Raw genomic sequence first — 19,312 nt, 5'->3', positions numbered from 1 at the left:
TCCACCCCATTCTCCCAGGGCACAGGTGGGTCGGAGATTCTCCAGAGACCCTCCCCCTTATCTGCCTCCTGCATCTATCATTTCCCGCCTAAAGGACTACATCTAACTGCCATTAGAACAAGGATAAGGATAAGGATGAAGGCTGATCTTAACTGCTCCCTGCTGACAGGGGGCGCTGTTTTGGGAAGACAGCAGTCAGAGCTCCCTCAGAGGGCTATCTAAGGGTCCCTGGCAAACAGGGCAATTGTCTGTGGCTTCAGTTGCATGACTGTTTGGAGTTTGATAGTCTAAAGGTGAGAAAAGACAAACCAAGTTATTAGGAAACAAACATCAAAATGAAACAAGGCAGGTGGATAAGGCCAGCTCAAGAATCCTGAGGCCTTTTACCAGTTTGCACAGGGAGAGGGAGGCCAAAAGCCTGACTGGTAAAAAAAAGACTTTTACTCTTTTGCCAGCATGTCAGGTTTCTGGGTTCCCTTCCCCCAGGCCCAGTCCTAAGCCAACCAGTTTAAGGTTTGGGAAATTGAGTTTTCCCAGTTTGGAAGATGCATCTGAGGCGAGTGTCCCACAGTATGGAGACATGATTACCTATCAATGAAGCGAGGACAGAGGAGGAAGAAGGGAAAAATGAGGTTTTTTCAAAGGAGTCCCAGGGGTTCAGGATGCATTCAAAAGGGGTAAAGTCTGAAGGGGAATAGCTACTCATCTAGAAAGAGGGGAGCAGTTCTCCCTGGTTCCCATCTCTTCCTAGCAAATACCTGAGGTACATGAGAGAGAGAAAGTGAGACTTTCCTCTTTCTTTCTTCTGTTCTTATATCCCTGAGTCCTAGTGACCATTACAGGGTGCTACTCATGGGTGTCAAAGTGGCTTTCACTCATGTTAACAGAAAAGCCTAGGTGGTGGGAATATCCACTCTTACCCATGTATGTCCTGTCTCCACTGCTGTCAATAGTCTTTGCATTTCCTAGACCTCATTTATGCCATGGATACTAGCATAACCTTTATCCATGAAACAGGAAGCTTGGCTTAATCGGTAGGAATTAGTCACATTCACCTGCGCTGTGCCTTTTAACTTCCATTATTGTCTGCTTCTGGATCCCTCAGATCCAGTTTTCTTTCTTAGGGCTTCAACCTAAAGCTTTCAATAGAGTTTGGGACCAAAAATGTGTCTTGGTGGGGGTTGGATGGACTCCTTATTATAAGCCAAATGCTAAGGTGAAGCTGTGGAATTGAGTACTCCTCCAACAAGGCAGATAAAAGGATGTCCTGTGACACACCCAGATAACTGGTGGCTATGGTTATGCTTGCTAAGATTTTTTGGGTGCATGATGTTTGGCTTTGGTTAGCTCCCTTGCTCTTACCTCCCAAAAAGAAAACCTTCAGGTGATGAGCATCCTATTTATTCCCATCACCTGGCAAGATTTGCAGGATAATTTCTCAGAACTAGAATATTGATCCAGATTTTTACATAACCCATAAAAGCTATTTATGCTTTTGTTCCTTCTGAGCTGCAGTCAGAGATTGCTGGATGGTTCACAGGAATAAGCAGGGTTAGTCTAAAATGTAGGCAAAAACTTTAAAACAACTAATGAGTTTGGAATTTAATGACAAATGTATGATGTTTTGAAACATATTTTCTCTCTCTCCAGTCCTCATTTTTGCTAAAAACAAATCATGATCTGACTGAGTTGTTTGCAAAATAGACTTTAGTCTTATAAGACTTATACTTGGCCTGATTATTTGCATACAGTGCAGCAAGAATAAGTTTTTTAAATAGGCCTTTTAGATTGACTTTGATGGAACTCTGTTTCACAAGGAATTTCAGATAGGAGTTTCTAAAGCTGAGCCCATCCATGGGTTTTTATCATCAAATACCTATGATGAGTTGGGTAATCCTCTCCTCTTAAGGTCCCAGGATAAACCTGGAGCTCCTGGGTCTGTCAGAAAGTGACATTTTCCACTTAACACAGGTCAGGAACCTTGTACAGGGACTGTGTAAACAAGGTATGAGGCCAGTTTTCCCAAGGGGCTTTTATCAGCTTTGCAAGAAAATGGATTCTTATCACACTGATGCAAACAATTATGTTGCCATAAATTAAGAATACTCACAAGTAGTTTCAAAATTCTGGAGAAGCCAGGCAGAGAGACAAATATGTTCCAAATTTTGTTCACAGGAGTATAACTTACTCAATTATTAAAGGCCATAAACAGCTCAAAATAAGTTTCCTTGACTCTGAAGAACAAAGCAAGGATCAGCAATGTTCCAAGCAAAAGTAAAAAAAGATAACTTCAGTTTTCTATTAGTTCAGTCCATCCAGTTAACTCTTGTTTTGCTTGATATTCATAAACATTTCAACTCTTCATGAGTCCTGTACATTTTTCCTTTATTCCAATGTCATCATCTCCAAAATTATCAGAAACCTGCATTTGACAGTACCTGTCAAAGTTCTGTAGCTGATTATAAACCATCTTTTGAAGAGGATCAAAACAGTACAATTGTCTGTGAGCAACAAAATGTCCAGGGTAGTTACAGCCAGTAACATGATTGACAAAGAAATTTGGTTATCTCTGTGGTTTACAATAACTTAACATAACAACTTTAATTGTGATCAATAGCATATACTCAGACATTAGAATTTTAGAAATCCCATACAATTTTGGAACATATGTTAATATTTTTCACTAAAATATAACCTAAAGAAGATTGAACATCATTTTGGCAATCCCATGTACCTAAACATGCCAGATAATCCTGTTTACCTCTCTTCTGAATGCTCTAGGGGCCCTCTGTAGCATTCAAAAGCTAGGTGTCAGGAAAGACAATTTTGAAACTGAAGTTTGATTTTGGAAAGCCTGTTAAATGTTGGAGGTTTACATGGAATACTATGCAGGCATAAAAAAGGATGAGTTCATGTCCTTTGCAGGGACATGGATGAAGCTGGAAACCATCATTCTCAGCAAAATATCACAAGGACAGAAAACCAAACACTGCATGTTCTCACTCATAAGTGGGAGTTGAACAATGAGAATGCATGGACACAGGGAGGGGAACATTACACTCCAGGGCCTGTTGGGGTCTGGGGGACTGGGGGAGGGATAGCATTAGGAGAACTACCTAATGTAAATGATGAGTTGATGGGTGCAGCAAATCAACATGGCACATGTATACCTATGTAACAAACCTGCACATTGTGTACATGTACCCTAGAACTTAAAGTATTATAATAATAAAAAAAAAGTTGGAGGTTTAAACCACTTGATGTTATTAGATAGAATTCCAGATTTCCTTATTTACTTTGCCAAAATGATGACTCAGAAATTTTAAAAAAGCAAAAATCTTTTATAACCCTTTACAAATTTTGCTTAAGAGCAGATTTAGTGCCTTAAAAGTACCTTGTTGTGCTTTTATTTCAATGCTTAATTTACAGGAAAACTATACAATAACCTTTTGAATTTAGTTAATATGTTCACACACAGAATTTCTTTTGCAAGCTAATTTTTACAACACTTTCACAACTTGTTTGAACTTTTAGCATTATCTTTTCTTTTCTTTTTCTTTCTTTCTTTTTTTTTTTAAAAGACGGAGTCTTGCTCTGTCACCCAGGCTGGAGCGCAGTGGTGCAATCTCAGCTCACTGCAAGCTCCGCCTCCCGGGTTCACGCCATTCTCCCACCTCAGCCTCCCGAGTAGCAGGGACTGGTTAATTGTTGTATTTTTAGTAGAGACAGGGTTTCACCATTCACAGGATGGTCTCGATCTCCTGACCTCATGATCCGCCCACCTCGGCCTCCCAAAGTGCTGGGATTACAGGCATGAGCCATCACGCCTGGCCAGCATTATCTTTTCTAATTCAAAAAATCCTTTAGCCCTAGATAAATATTTACATTTTGAAGACCTCTACATTTTGTCAATAATCTTTAAGGCTGTTTTTATTTTCAAAGATTAAAGTTAAATGAACTTAAAGGGTACCACAGCTTTTATCTTCCCTTTAAAAAAATATTTGATCCAAGCACTTATTCTTCTTTAAGTCAATTAATTAGAGCTCCTTGTTATAGACATCACACACACAACAGATGTATAACTACACAGACAGGCAGAAGAAAATCCAGTAGCCATAAGATTTTTCATTGTAAGAATGTTCCTCTAAGACTAGTGGCCAACCCCAATCCAATCAGCTCATTCTGTAATCAGCCCATTCCCAATTTCTATCTTTTAGGTGCCCAATAGCACCTTTTCAAAAATTTAAATAAAAGAAGAAAGAAATATTGGCCTGTGCGATTCCTCAAGGATCTAGAACTAGAAATACCATTTGATCCAGCCATCCCATTACTGCGGATATACCCAAAGGATTATAAATCATGCTGCTATAAAGACATATGCACACATATGTTTATTGCGGCACTATTCACAATAGCAAAGACTTGGAATCAACCCAAATGTCCATCAGTGACAGACTGGATTAAGAAAATCTGGCACATATACACCATGGAGTACTATGCAGCCATAAAAAAGGATGAGTTCGTGTCCTTTATAGGGACATGGATGCAGCTGGAAACCATCATTCTCAGCAAACTACCGCAAGAACAGAAAACCAAATACCACATGTTCCTACTCATAGGTGGGAAATGAACAATGAGATCACTTGGACACAGGAAGGGGAACATCACACACTGGGTCCTACTGTGGGGAGGAGGAGGGGGAGGGATAGCATTATGAGATATACCTAATGTAAATGATGAGTTAATGGGTGCAGCACACCAACATGGCACTTGTATACATATGTAACAAACCTGCACGTTGTGCACATGTACCCTAAAACATAAAGTATAATAATAAAAAAAAGAGAAATATTGGCCTGTGGTAATAATGACCCACTGTAAGAAACTGCTATTAGCCATCCCTGAAAGTGTATGTTCTACCTAGCTATTACACACAAAGGCTAAAAGTTCTCTCATAATGCAAAGTAATTTCTGATACCCCAAAAGTCAAAAAGGTGAGGTAACATGATACAAAATATAGGACAGCCTTAGATTTTGAGAGGGACCTGTCTACTTTCAATTACTGGGGTTCCATGAAGAAAGCAGGTTTTTCCCAAAATGGGATCTGTGTCACCTTCTCTGTTTTCCCCAAAGAGTTCTAGGCTGTCAGAAATTAGAGGAGGTCTTCTCATTGGGCATTGAAGGTGGCAAGAAGACAGACTGGGGAAATAATCCAGTTGACTGAGAAGAAAAACAAACAAACAACAACCAAAAAAAAACAAGAGCCAAGAAAAGAAAAAGCATAAAATCTTTTGTTTTATATATATATATATATACAGTTTGGATATCCATTTTTAAGATGACTTTTAACCATACAGCTCTTTAAAAAATCCCTTTATATCTCTTATTACTAGACACTAGCTAGGACAAACAGCCAACACCTCTGGCTTTTAAGCAAGCCCTTTGTTTTCCTCAAAGATATTTTTCTAATTGAAGCCAATAAGCCTTAAGGTTATGACTTAACCACAGATGCACAAGGTGTCTCTAAACAGATGGCACATGGTTTTCTCAAGACCTAGAATCACCCCTAATGTCCCTCAAAGAAAAGGAAATTCAAGTCAGGAAATCAGAAGCTGTCCATGGAGGGGAAAAGAATAAATAAATTGTAAAAGTCTCACAGGTATCAAACCACAAAGAATTCATTTCCTAAGCCAGGAATTGAACCCAGGCCACCATCATGAAAAAGCAAAGCCTTAGCTACTGAGGTATAGCCTGAAGTGAGTACTATGTTGTTTTTCCTAAATCCGTATTTTAAACCATACTTTAAGTAACATCTGAATTGGCCAATTTTTAAAAAAAATAAAAGCATATCTTCTTTGGCATATTTTATATACAGAATTACATATGAATTTTTAGTAACCTTAAATTTTAGTGAACTTAAGTCATGTGAACTTGAAAAATGCTTGAACTTATTTACTTAATTTTTGGGCACACTTATTTATAAGCCAATTTGACACTCTGTAGATACAATATATGACATAATAAATATAAGTACACATAAAACACATTTATATATATATATATACACATACACACACACACACACACACGTAAAAAAGAAGATCCAATAGCTTTTTTTCTTGGAACTCTTATCTTGAGATAGTAACACAAACTATTTCATAATGTAAGTAGATTCGAATTATTTATCTGAGAAAATTTCTTTTTTTTAAAATTTAACTTTTAAGTTCAGAGGTACATGTGCAGGTTTGTCATATAGGTAAACTTGTGTCATAGGGGTTTGCTGTACAGATTATTTCAACATCCAGGTATTAAGTCTAGTATCCATTAGTTATTTTTCCTGATTGTCTTCCTTCTCCCACCCTCCATTCTCTGATAGGCACTAGTGTCGGTTGTTTCCCTCTACATGTCCATGTGTTCTCATTATTTAGCTCCCACTTACAAGTGAGAACATGTGGTATTTAGTTTTCTCTTCCTGTGTTAGTTTGCTGAGGATAATGATCTCCAGCTCCATCCATGTTCCTGCAAAGGACATGACCTCATTCTTTTTTATGGCTGCATAGTATTCCGTGGTGTATATTTACCACATTTTCTTTATCCAGTCTACCACTGATGAGCATTTAGGTTGATTCCATGTCTTTGCTATTGTGAATAGTGCTGCAATGAATACATATGTGCATATGTTTTTATAACAGAACAATTTATCTTCCCTTTGGTATACACATAGTAATGAAATTGCTGAGTCAAATGGTATCTCTGTTTTTAAGTCTTTGAGATATCACTTCACTGTCTTCCATAATGGTTGAACTAATTTATCCTAACAACACTTTATAAGCATTCCTTTTTCTTCGCAACCTCACCAACATCTGGTTTTTTTTTTTGTTTTTTTGTTTTTTTTTTGACTTCTTAATTATAGCCATTCTGACTGGTGTGAGATACTATCTCATTGTTCTCGAATGATTTGCAGTTCTCTAATGATCAATGATGTTGAGCTTTTTTTCATATGATTTGCAGTTCTCTAATGATCAATGATGTTGAGCTTTTTTTCATATGATTGTTGACCACATGTATGTCTTCTTTTGAAAAGTATCTGTTCATGTCCTTTGCCCACTATTATTATTATTATTATTATTATTTGAGATAGGGTCTCACTCTGTCACCCAGGCTGGAGTGCAGTGGCACAATCTTGGCTCACTGCAACCTCCACATCCCAGGTTCAAATGATTCTCATGCCTCAGCTTCCTGAGTAGCTGGGATTACAGGTGTGTGCCAACACTCCTGGCTAATTTTTATATTTTTAGTGGAGATGGAATTTCGTCATGTTGGCCAGGCTGGTCTTGAACTCCTGACCTCAGGTGATCCACCCACCTCAGCCTCCCAAAGTGCTGGTATTACAGGTATGAACCACCATGCCCAGCGCTTTGCCCACTTTTTAAAGGGGTTGTTTGATTTTTTTTTCTTGTAAGTTTATTATAGATACTGGATATTAGACCTTTGTCAGAGGCATAGATTGCAAAAATTTTCTCCCATTATGTAGGTTGTCTATTTACTGTTGATAGTTTCTTTTGCTGTGCAGAAGCTCTTTAGTTTAATTAGATCCCACTTGTCAATTTTTTCTTTTGTTGCAATTGCTTTTGGTGTCTTCATCAAGAAATCCTTGCCCGTTCCAGAACGGTATTGCTTGTATTTTCTTCCAGGTTTTTATAGTTTTGAATTTTACATTGAAGTCTTTAATCCATGTTGAATTAGTATTTTTTTATAAGGTGTTTAAGGAAGGGGTCCAGTTTCAGTGTTCTGTATATGGCTTGCCAGTTATCCCAGTACCATTTATTGAATAGGGAGTCCTTTTTCCATTGCTTGTTTTTGTCAGTTTTGTTGAAGATCAGATAGTTGTAGGCACGCTGCCTTATTTCTCAGTTCTCTATTCTGTTCCATTGGTCTATGTGTCTGTTTTTGTACCAGTCCCATGCTGTTTCAGTTACTGTAGCCCTGTAGTATAGTTTGAAGTTGGGTAGCATGATGCCTCCAGCTTTGTTCTCTTTGTTTAGGATTGCCTTGGCTATTTTGACTCTTTTTTGGTTCCATATGAATTTTAAAATAGTCTTTTCTAGTTCTGTGAAGAATGTCCTTGGTAGTTTTATAGGAATAGCATTGAATCTATCAACTGCTTTGGGCAGTATGGCCATTTTAATGATATTGATTCTTCCTATCCATGAGCATGGAATGTTTTTCCATTTGTTTGTGTGATCTCTGATTTCTCTGAGCAGTATCTTGCAGTTCTCCTTGTAGAAGTCTTTCACCTTCCTGGTTAGCTGTATTCCTAGGTACTGTGTGTGTGTATGTGTGTGTGTGGCAGTTGGGAATGTGATTACATTCCTGATTTGGCTTTTGGTTTGACAGTTGTTGGAGTATAGGAGTGCTAGTGATTTTTGCATATTGAGTTGGTATCCTGTGTCTTTCCTAAAGTTGTTTATCAGCTCAAGGAGCTTTTGGGCTGAAATTATGTGGTTTTCTAGGTATAGGATCATGTCATCTGCAAACAGGGATAGTTTGACTTCCTCTCTTCCTATTTGGATGTCTTTTATTTCTCTCTCTTGCCTGATTCCTCTGGCCAAGACTTCCAATATTGTGTCAAATAGAAGTGGTGAGAGAAGGTATCCTCGTCTTGTGCTGGCTTTCAAGGGGAATGCTTCCAGCTTTTACCCATTCAGTATAATGTTGACTGTGGGTTTGTCATAGATGGCTCTTATTATTTCAAGGTATGTTCCTTCAGTACCTAGCTAAACTTGTTTCTAATTTGAATTTGCTCCAATTGCTTAAAAGGCACCTCAGTGACAAGTCCTTTGGGATTCACCATTGTCCCCATGTCTAACAAAGATCTCTGCTAGATATGGAAGTTTTTCTAAGTCTGTCAAGAACCCAGTTATTTTCCCTGCCAATTTTTCACCTCCTATAGCAAAGCATTAAATAAAGTGACAATAAGAAAAAAAAAATACTGTTACAGAAAAATGAAAACTTTAGGGTAGAAAACAAGAAAAGGCAAAACTAAGATTCCCCTGGGGTGGGACTGTAACCCACAATCCTAGAGATAATGCCAATTCCGAACACCACAGAGCATTTAGGGGGCAGTAAACAGAACCAAATGCCAAAAAACCCAAAATACCCAAGTATCAGCCAATGAAGATCCTCACACCAAATGCCAAAAACCCCAGAGCATCTCCAGGCTGGCCAACAGCACACACCAGAGGCATGAGACCTAACACAAGTGGGGCCACAGAACAACATGACTCTGGCATCCTAGGGAAAACAGAATGGGGGACCTCTCACAACAAAGCATCCTGCCTTAAACAATTGCCCAAAGAGCAAAAGAAGACAATAAATGCCACAATGAAATGAGCATAAGCATACATTTTGGCACTGAGAGGAGAAAAGTAAAATGGCTGGTCGTTAGAAACTAAAGAGAAAAGGTCTGAGAGAAGAGGTGACAAAGGGGGTTATAAAGAACATGGTTGGCCAGATGTGCTGCTATGGGGCACCCAGACAATGGGAGACTGCAAACAGGCTACCAAGCGCCAGAAGTCTCGTGGCCACTTCTCCATCTGTCCAAAATAAAGAATATAGGAAAGGACAGAGGAGCCAAAATCGAAGATAAAAAAGGATAGTGGGTTGAATCTGAACAAAAGGACACACGCCCATCTGTCAGGTCTGAATGGTACTGATCAGTCTTAATTTGAAGTCCAAGAGGAGGTCTCCGTTGTCCTTTTGTGTTTACCAGAAATGATGTCACAGGGTTAACCCCAGAATTGGGGTTCAGCCTGGGAGTCCATTTGGGTTATTGGCTTCATGAAGGAAGGAATTCAAGAGCCAAGGGCAAGTGGACAGAGTAAAGTGAAAACAAGTTTATTAAGAAAGTAAAGGAATAAAAGAATGGCTACTCCATAGGCAGAGTGGCCCTGAGGGCTGCTGGTTGGCTATTTTTATGGTTATTTTTGAACATATGCTAAACAAGGGGTGGATTTTCATGAGTTTTCTGGGAAAAGGGTGGGGAATTCCAGGAACTGAGGGTTCCTCCCCTCTTTAGACCATACAGGCTAGCTTCTGAACATTCCCATGGCATGTATACACTGTCATGGTGCTGGTGGGAGTGTCTTTTAGCATGCTAATATACTATAATTAGCATATGAGCAGTGAGGATGACCAGAGGTCACTTTTGTCACCATCTTGGTTTTGGTGGGTTTTGACCAGCATTTTTTACTGCATCTTGTTTTATCAGAGGGGTCTTTCTGACCCGTACCTTGTGAAACCAATCCTGCCAAACTCCTATCTTAACCTCATGCTGCTTTAGTTGTTAACAGAGTTCCTCACGTAGGAGCAACATCTTCCTTCCCTTTGTGAAAAGTCTCTGACTGGACTTTAAACAACGCCAGTATTTGTGGGGAGAGTTGCTACTCTTAACTTTATATAAAGATTTGGGACATGTCTTGGAATCCCAGTGTCATGTGTGTCCGTGTGAAGAGACCACCAAATAGGCTTTGTGTGAGCAATAAAGGGTTTTAATCACCTGGGTGCAGGCCGGCTGAGTCTGAAAAGAGAGTCAGCAAAGGGTGCTGAGATTATCATTAGTTCTTATAGGTTTGGGATAGGAAGTGGAGTTAGGAGTAATTCTTTGTGGGCAGGGGGTGGATCTTACAAAGTACATTCTCAAGGGCGGGGAGAATATTACAAAGTACCTTCTTAAGCGGGGGTGGGGGGTGGGGGGGTGGAGGAGGATATTACAAAGTAACTTCTCAAGGGTGGAAAGGGTGTATTGTCACAAAGTCAATTGATCAGTTAGGGTGGGGCAGATCACAATGGTGGAATGTCATCAGTGAAGGCAGGAACTGGCTATTTTCACTTCTTTTGTGAATCTTCAGCTGCTTCAGGCCATCTGGATGTATATGTGCAGGTCACAGGGGATATGATGGCTTAGCTTGGGCTCAGAGGCCTGACACCCAAAATTACCTTAAATAACATAATTTGTAACCTAACTCAAGAAGTACAACTGGTTGGATATCTAAAACTATTCTTTTCTTTTCTTTTTTTTTTTTTTTGAGACGGAGTCTCACTCTGTCGCCCAGGCTGGAGTGCAGTGGCCGGATCTCAGCTCACTGCAAGCTCCGCCTCCCGGGTTTACGCCATTCTCCTGCCTCAGCCTCCCGAGCAGCTGGGACGACAGGCGCCCACCACCTCGCCCGGCTAGTTTTTTGTATTTTTTAGTAGAGACGGGGTTTCACCGTGTTAGCCAGGATGGTCTCGATCTCCTGACCTCGTGATCCGCCCGTCTCGGCCTCCCAAAGTGCTGGGATTACAGGCTTGAGCCACCGCGCCCGGCCTCTAAAATTATTCTTAAGGTTGTGTTGTTACTTTTTGTAGTGATTGGTTAATAAGTTTTACTCCTTGCTATAAAGAGGGTAATTTACGATTAAAAGAGCCAAGGAAGTACACTCTAATATTAGCGGGTGAGGGGACAGGAGGCTCTGAAGTAGCCTAGTAGTTTATGTCTTACTAAGAGAAACAAAAGCTACAAATTGAAAAGGAAATTTAAAGATCCTCAGTACTCACATTTTGCACTTCAAGGACTTTAAAAAAAATTATAACAGGTTTGATGGTAAAGTTTATCTTATGTAAAATTTTATTGCTATAATCTAATTTTTAAAAGGAGAAAAAAAATGTATGGTCCAAGAGATAAAAACAGCAATAGTTTTAGAGTTGAAATGTCTTAAATTACACTTTGTTTCATTTCTAGTTCCTATAATCTGAAGGAGTGTTGCCAATTAGCAAGTCAAAGTTTTGTGCAATGGTTTGCTTTCATAACAGTTATGTTCTTAACCCCTGAAAGAACTGGTAAACAAGAGGTAGGGACACACGTTTCTAATCCTGGATGTTTTAGAAAAATTTAAACGTGTATTTTCTAGTTAAGCTTTAGTTTATCCCATATGGCCATTTGCTGAAGTGGGACAGAAGAAATTTGTGCGTTCACCAACACTTCCTGCTGACACATACTTTTATTAGAATTATAAGTATAGGAATGTATGCCTTCATCACCAAACTCGAACAGAATTATACAGAATATCATTTGAATCATTAGTCTATGAAACTTGTCACATAGGTCCAGATGTTGAAGAGTGTGTGGGATAAGAGAGGCCTCAAGGGAAATATTAGAAAACCAAGTTCCTACCCTCAAGGCGGCTTTTCCAGGTTTGTAGGATTTGTTTATGCTATGTTACCTTTATGTAGCCATTATATCATCTTCTCTTGGAAAACTAATTACATATCCACCTAGGGAAATGCAGTTTCTTTAAGGCCAAACCTGGCTGCCAGTCTTCCATCAATTTTTTTCCATGTCCTTCAGCTGTCTGCACTTTCTATTGCCTCTGTAACATGAGGCAGAAAGTGACCATTGTCACAACAGGCACAGGAATTATTTAGGTCCTTTTACTGCTAGATGGTGAGTCCTTTGAGGGCAGGATCCACCCTGTTTTACACGTGATAGATACTCAAATAATTGTTGGTTGCTGCAGGAAAGCAGAGGAAAGAACAATTAATTCTGGCTCCTACCTGAAAGGAAAGTCAGAACCACTATTATTGTAAAGGCATCTGAATTGACCCTGCAAAGATTATATATATATATATATATATTTTTTTTTTTTTTTCCCTGGTGCAAACACTTTATGTTTAAAAACTGTTCTTAAGTGAGGAACAAACTCACAGTTAGTGAACAAGTCTGTGGCATAGAGAAGATTCAAATACTTTCTGCCCAAGATTCTACAAACACCAAATACCAGTATTACCCTTTCTTCGTTGACCCAGGTTGAATGTGAGTTGTGTTTGGGGGAGGGGAGGGAGGAATGTGTGTGCAAGAAAGAGCCCTGTGATCTGCCTACAGCTTATTCATCTTCTCCCAGTTGAAGCGACTGCCCAGAGCAATGGTTTTTATATGTGTATTTTTAGCTGTAGAACCTCGTCTTCTTTTTGCAAACAAATTTTTATCTATAATCCCTATATTCAGATTAAAATAAGTGAAAGGGAAGCTGTGCAAGTGAAGCAGGAGTCTGAGCCCCTCCATTCAGTTCCCTCTCATTGCGGAAGACATATGAGCTACAAAAGTTGAACCAAGGGCTCAATAGAACAGTTTGAAGACCACTGACACCCTGACACAGCCTAATGAAAAATCCATGGAAAATGTGCTTATGAAGCAAAATGGGTCCAGGAAAATCCCGTGTGGGCTCCCCAAGGTCTGCGGATGTTTATGTTTGGTTGCCCCCACCCTAACCCCTACCCCTGAAGAAATGGGGAACTTTGCTCCACAAAGGATTGCACCACAGGGACACAGCCTTTCTCTTTTCACTTCTCCACTAGGGTCCTTTCCGCACAATATCTGCTTCATCATGCGTCTCAGAGTGGAGAGCTGTTTTACTTGGTAGGGGAGCTATATGTCATAATTAAGAGTTTGGGCTCCACAGTCTGTCAGGGTTAGAGTCCAGGCTCCAGCACTTGCTAGGTGCCCTGAGCAATGATTTAATCTTATTTTGTCCTAGCTTTCCTCACTGGTGATATAGGGACAATAATAGCACATGCCTTAAAGGGTTGTTGTCAGATTAAATGAGATAATGACTATAAGTCCCTTTTTAACAGTTCCAGGTAGAGAGTAAATGTTTGGTAAATGCTGGATATCATTAGGAACAGAATCTGTTTGTTTGACTAATGCAGAACAGCTAGTTCAAGTGGCTCATTCTTTTTGCTTCTAATTTCCTGGGTCACTTGAACTTTCCCTGCTGGCTCCAAGTCAAACATGCTGTTTCAGCCATCACATCTGTGCCTGTGCCTCTGCATATGTACGTTTCAGAAATAGTATGGAACGTCCTGATGCCATGGCTTTCCTCCCACTCTCTCTGCAGCAAATCTTTCATAACTGCCAGAAGTTTCTAGAAACTCTAACTTTTGTTGGAGCTAGTTTTCCTGGAAGCTACTCTGCTCTTCCTCTTACCATTCTTTTAACCTGACTTCTCTTGCTTGTGTCATGAAAATTCACACTTTAAAGAATTTTTAATTAGTACAAATGGGAGTGGGTACATAATTTCCAGGATCCCGTGCAAAATAAAAATGTGGGGTGCTTTGTTCACTATTATTAAGAATTTCAAGGTAGTGACAGCAGAGTATCAAGCCAAGTGCAGGGCCCTCTGTCACATGCCCATGAAACTGGCCCTGAGTACAAATATCAGCATATGAAAAGACTTTATGCCACAGTCAGGATGAGATACTTCATTTACACGATGAGGTTTCCCTCACTTTTATACATGAAGAGTTGAGGGATAGAAAGGATGTATGTCCCAAAGACACTTGTTCATTCCTCCCATAGAAAATAGTTATATAAAAAAGACAATATATTCTAACAACGAGGAGGAGAATTCCTATGAGGAAGAAGTTAACTCTGTTTTTCTCTATATCCCCCTATGAGTCTTCATTTTAATAAATATCATAGAATCTCATCTTTCAACTGTCAGCAGTCTCATAAGAAGATCCCACTATTCTTGAGAGTGTTATACTCATGTATACAAGGGAGGTTAATTGTTCACTTTTCAGTGCTTCTTTTATTGTGGTATGAGGCATTTCTCATAGGAGCCAAGCTTACTCTTCTTCTGTCTTAATTCTGGTCTCCCCAGAAGTGGAGCCTGAGATAAGGAGTTAATTATGGTGTACTGAGAAATGCAGGGAAGTAGAGTTGAGGAGAGATTAATAAAAGGTGCATTATTAAGCCAGCTTCCAGCATAGTACATTGGACATCAATCTTGCAGGGAAACTGTGAGCTATGGTGTAAACACAGCACAGAATTATCTCACCTGAGAGCCAAGGGAGCTAGGGAATTTAGACACTAACTCCCATCAGTCCTTGCTTTAGAACTGCTGTGGGGGAGGCAGTCCAGCCCGTGCACTCTGGAATGGTAAGGGGCAGGGATATACAGGCAGAGTCTGAGAGCATCTGCGGCATCTGCAACAGAAAGAAAGACAGTCTTCAAAGCAGACGGTGCTGTGCTCCAAGATCAGCATTACTGATTATAAGCAGAATGATCTTGGCTAAGTTAGCCTCTAAGACTCAGGTTTTTCATCTGTAAGCAGAAATAGCACTGTCAGGACTGTTGGGATAATTAGAACAGTATGAAGCATCAAAAATGTGGCTGGCCCATGGAAGGCACTAACGGAGAACCACTTGTATATAGAGCTGCTATTAAATTATCTTTTAATGTAGAACTTCTCAAACTTAAATATTGGTAGGAATCACCTGCAGATCTTGTTAGAATGCAGATTCTGATCCTGCATGTCTGGGTGGGGCACGATTTTCGCATTTCTAACAGGCCCCCAGGTAACACTGCTGTTCCTGGTCCACGGTCCACACTTTGTGCAGCAAGGTTTCAAACCATTCTAAAATTTCACTTTAGTCACTAGGTACAATAGATCATACAATATTTTCCCTGGAAAATATAAGGTTTAATCTGTGGGTTTAATCATACCTAAAACAGAGAAGTTTAATTATAACCGTGAGAACTGTTAGCCTTAAATGGAACATAACCATCTTGGGTTAATCATCACTAATAAACTTAACTGCCTGGGGTTCCCAGGGCAGAGCTATGCATGAGAGGAAGTGCAGAATGACAAATATATAGCATAGATAAGGATTTCAGCATCATGGGAAACCTAAGAAAATATAAAAATTATATCATTATTACAGAATGAGGAAACAGAAAAGAGCCCAAGGGCATATCACTAAGTAACTCATGACATTAATACAAAATTAACGTAATCTGCTTCAAGATGCCTCCTATGTACAATACATTATATAAGGTAGTGGTGTGAAAGACCGTACATGATGTTTACAATCTGTTGAAGGGAACAGAAACATACATGAAGATACTAAGCGGTGAAAATGTGGCTAAATCCTCACTAGTGGGAAAGCTTTGTTAGGCACTGTGAGGCTATTCTGGTCTGGAATACCTAAGAAAAATACAGCTAGAAAGGAGACTTCAATTGAGCCTGGGAGGACAGCTGAGTCTTAGGTTTGAACACAGTGGGAATGTATTAAAATAAAAGGTGAGAACTTTAATAAAACAATTATATAAGTTGTACCTCAAAAGGCATTGTTTAGGAATTTATGCTGCAGGGAACAGGGCTTGATCAAGAACAGTGGCCCACAGTGTACCTGAACTTTGGCTGAGGCTGCTGGAGATAAAGAAGCAGGTGGCCAATTGCAGTGTCATTACTAGGACTGACTTTGGAGTCAGATCTGGGTTCCACACAGATTCCAATAAGAACTAGTAGTGTGACTTGAAAACACAATTCAACCTCAATCTGTATTTTCATACTAAAGGCTTACTCATGTTTACAAAATAGAATTGAAGTGATGATTAAATGAGATCATTATGAAAGATTATCCATATATATTCCCTTGCACAGGGCCTAGCTCGTAGTAAATGTTTGATAAATAGTATTTACATATCCAAAGCAAAAAAGAAAGACCAACCAAAAAAAAAAAAAAAGGAAAAAGAAAGAAAACAACCTCATTGCTGTGGTCACAGCAGTGTTTATGACTAGGAAGTTCTAGGAAGTGAAGGGGTCATTGGAGCTCCAAGATATTTTGAAGCACACAGAGTGTCAGGTTTTATTTTCAATCACACATACAGACACACACACACACACACTTACACACACACGCAGCATAATTTAGTCCTTGAATGGAAGAAAGAGGGGGATGGTTGCTGTGTGGTTGCTGTAACCTTGTTGTTTGTTACTCAAACTCTCCCCAGAATGAAGAAGCTGTTGCCCCAGCTACTGGGAGTGCCTCCAGGTGAAAACAGCCACCCTTCTCAGGGTGGTCTACATCCCATGACTGTTTAACGTGGGAATATAAAGGCTCAGCCTTCTCACCCCAATTAGGAATAGCTCTGAAGGGTCATTCCATTTTCAGAAACGGCCACAGGGTCAACTGAAGCTTTATTTTGTCTGCATCATATTTCAATTTCTTCCCCTGCCCAGTCTCCTTCTTCCCCTCTCTCCCCTCAGTCCCCTTTTTTCCCTAGGTGTTGGAGCCAAGGGAACCCCCTAATAAGCCTCCTATATGATAGTCTTTATCTAGAGTCTGCTTCCTAGAGAGTCCAATCCGTGGCAGAGAGTGCTGCTGGTGGTAGGCAGAGGACATACAACCCTGACATGAGATGGTTGGGCAGTTGTTAAAACAATCACAGGTGATGAAGTTGGATGGTACACTGGTGGAAGAAAATGCTGATATCTGACATTGGAGAAATATGAGGAAAATACTAACTAGAGAGGCAATAGAATCCGGTGGCTTCACTAAGCTCGATTAAGGCCTTGAATAAAAAGATAAGCTAGGGGTGAAAGGCAGAGTTATCCTTGGTAGCATAAGAAGCAGCTCTTGTTTCCTTCACAGAAGGTCCAAAAAGGCTGAGGATCAAGCCCAGAAAATAAGAGTAATGAATCCCAAAGGAGGTTCAACTCGTAACCTAGACGGATCTGCTATGCCAGTCTCAGGGCCTTGGTTAAGTAAAAATAAGACCCTGACATGTGGTATGGGGACATTGCAGTTGATGCCCCCCATATCTTGAATCTTCGTTTTCCTCTGATTCCTACAGAAGGAGTTTACTCCAACTGGGTCGGTGGTGCATTCCTGTAATTCCAGCACTTTGGAAGCCCAAGGTGAGCGGATCACCTGAGGTCAGGAGTTTGAAGCCAGCCTGGCCAACATGGTGAAACCTCATCTCTACTAAAAATACAAAAACTAGCCAAGTGTGGTGACTTACACCTGTAGTCCCAGTTACTTTGGAGGCTGAGGTGAGAGAATTGCTTGAATTTGGGAGGCAGAGGTTGCAGTGAGCTGAGATTGCTCCACTGTACTCCAACCTGGGTGACACAGTGAGAATCCTAAAAAAAAAGAAAAAAAAAAAAAATTAGAGGTAGTTCACTCCTCCCTAGTGAGGGCTAACACTCTCCCCTTGCTCAAAGGCAATGCAGAGGCTTTTCATTTTCAAGATAACAGGTGCCCATCTCAGGATCAAGGGCCACCTACATACTTGGCCATGGGCCTATACCTAAGGTTAAGTTGCTGCAAAAACAGCCAAAGTCATGCTAGATGTGATAAAGGAACTTCAGGACCTAGTCATCTTTTATAAACAAGAACTAGAAGCGTATAGATGGTATTGGTTTCTAAGGGTTCTGGATCAAGGAGTCAGAGCATGTTGTTTAAAAAGAGAATTTACCAGTTTGGGAGACACTTCTAGGGTATGTGACTTGAAATTCTAGCAAGGACACCAAGAGAAGGTACAAACACACTCCTAAGATGGCTCTTAGAGGCATGGAAAGGGCAATAGCTCACACTCAGTAAGGTAGAAATACCAGAGTTGCCAAGGTAGATGGTAGGAAAGAATAAAAGGCTCAGCGAAGTACACATACCAGGGTGAGTATACTAGGTAAGGCTGGAAAGCCCACTAGCCATCTGTTACTGAAGCAATAAGAATTGTCCTGGTGTGAGAAGCTCCAGCATCAGTAAGAAGTTCAGTGCCAGTGCTCCTCAGCAGGCCAGGCTGTCAGTAGAAAATGCCACTAAAGAGCTGGACTTACTGATAATAGGACCTGCCCCGCTCAATGCACACAATAGAAAACAGGTGGTGGTACTTACTCATCAGAAGCCAGGTAATGGCAATTATCTTAATGCAAGGACAAAACGAATGAGTGGATCTGACTTGCAGAGAATTGTGGAGCTGATTAATAGAAAACAGTGTCCCTGAGGAAAAACTAGAAAGGCAGCCAAGAAGGGTATGACTCCATCTATACGAGCAAAATAAATCAAGGATGGCTGATTGGGAGGTTGACAGCAGTGTTTTCAATATATGGTCATGATCCATTGTCCAGTTTCCAGAGGCCAAAGATGGACGAAAAGGCCAGGTTCCAGGCCCCCTGCAACAGCCATACAAGTGTACACTGGGATGATTCCCCTAGCCTTTCCACAGGCCATTTACACAAACAAATGTGAACTAAGGAAAGGAGACTGAGTTAAAATTGATACTTAGAGAACTGAAACATTGTAGTGGCCCTGTTATTAATAGAATGGAAGTATAAGGGAACCAAGTAATAAATGAATTCAATGGATAAATCAACAACATTCCAAACTGAAGATTTCTGTTTTCTTTACACTCAGGAAAATAATAGGATTTTGTTTGTTTTTTTTCTTCCTTTCCTTCTTTCCCATTTTTCTTTTTTTTTTTTTTTTT

The sequence above is a fragment of the Mandrillus leucophaeus genome, unplaced genomic scaffold (assembly GCF_000951045.1).
Source record: "Mandrillus leucophaeus isolate KB7577 unplaced genomic scaffold, Mleu.le_1.0 Scaffold75, whole genome shotgun sequence".
In the NCBI taxonomy this organism is placed as follows: Eukaryota; Metazoa; Chordata; class Mammalia; order Primates; family Cercopithecidae; genus Mandrillus; species Mandrillus leucophaeus.
Note: the sequence above shows the minus strand (reverse complement) of the source record.